This window comes from Etheostoma cragini, chromosome 10, assembly GCF_013103735.1.
Source record: "Etheostoma cragini isolate CJK2018 chromosome 10, CSU_Ecrag_1.0, whole genome shotgun sequence".
NCBI classification, from domain to species: domain Eukaryota; kingdom Metazoa; phylum Chordata; class Actinopteri; order Perciformes; family Percidae; genus Etheostoma; species Etheostoma cragini.
Genome location: NC_048416.1, coordinates 7898323 through 7899621, shown reverse-complemented (window position 1 = coordinate 7899621; position 1299 = coordinate 7898323).

Sequence of the window (1299 nt, the reverse complement as noted above, 5' to 3'; positions counted from 1 at the left end):
ACCAAACCCAACAAAGATGCAGTCTCCCAAATCCTTGACCTCGAGTTTGAAGCAAGAAGAGCCTTCATCGAAAGTGATGCCGTGAAAGAAGAGGACAGGCCAAAGATCCCCAATGCCTACCCGTGTTTTAAGGATCTTCATCACGTTAGCAATTGATGTTATTTTAGCTCTTCAAAAAAAGTGATCCATTGTTGCAGGATTTAACACTCATTACATTACAGGTGATGAGTGAGCTGCGACGGATCCTGGATAAGGACAGCAGTACATTCATAAATGAAGTAAAGAAGAGATGGGAAGACTTCTGTGCCAAGGTGCAGTTTTACGGTGTTTTGAAGAAAGTGATGAAGCCACCCATGAACCTGGATGCAGGTACGGCATTTGGCTGTGTATCTAATACTGTGTAGATGTTTCAGTGGGTGTGATAAGGAAAAAAATCATAGAACTGGGGTGCTTTATGTAGTACTCACGACAAAAACAACAGCGCTCTTTGGTGGCGGGCATGAAAAGATTGAGAACAAATCTAAGCGCTTAAGGCACAAAATTAAAAGGCTTTTGTGCTTTTTTGCTGTACTTACATTATATGCCACCTCTAGGGTTGGTGGGGGTCCCCTTGGCACCTTTATTTAGGTGTTTATGGATATCGTGTTTGTCTCGCCTTTTTTTCCTTGGTCTTTTATATATATATTTTTAGATGGGAGCGATAGATATTGTGTATGTTGCCAATATGTAATGCTGAATAAATAAACCCAAAATTATAATACTCTTCATAGTGACAAAATAAAGATGTTTGTGATCAAGATGAATCTTATAGTAGCAATGATTACAAAGGGGAATTTTGAGAATTTGTCAGTGAGGCATTGCTTCATGTCCTTTAGGTGAGAGTTGAACAATTAAGGGGTGTATCCACAAAAATGACTTTTTGAGCCACCAATAGGAGCGCTAGTCTTTCCAGCCTATGCATTTAGCATTTCAAGTTAAGTTTAGTTAAACGTTTTGGAGAGGAGCGATGCTTGTCATGCTTTTTCCAAATTACCAATCAAAATTCAATACCAGACCCCAGGTCTTGTAGACCCATACACTTTTCCTCCTCACAGTGGGATCTTTATCAAGATTCACTCCTAGAGCAATTGAAATAGTTATTGCATTGATATTTACCGTTATCGTCGCTGTCAGCTTGTGCCAACTCGTTTCAGATGAGGAGCTGGTTATGTAACATCTGTGCAAGGGGTGATCCGAGTATCCGGCTGAAACGAGTATCCGGTACGGATAAAGCACTTTTGCCGAGTACAAGTATTTTAC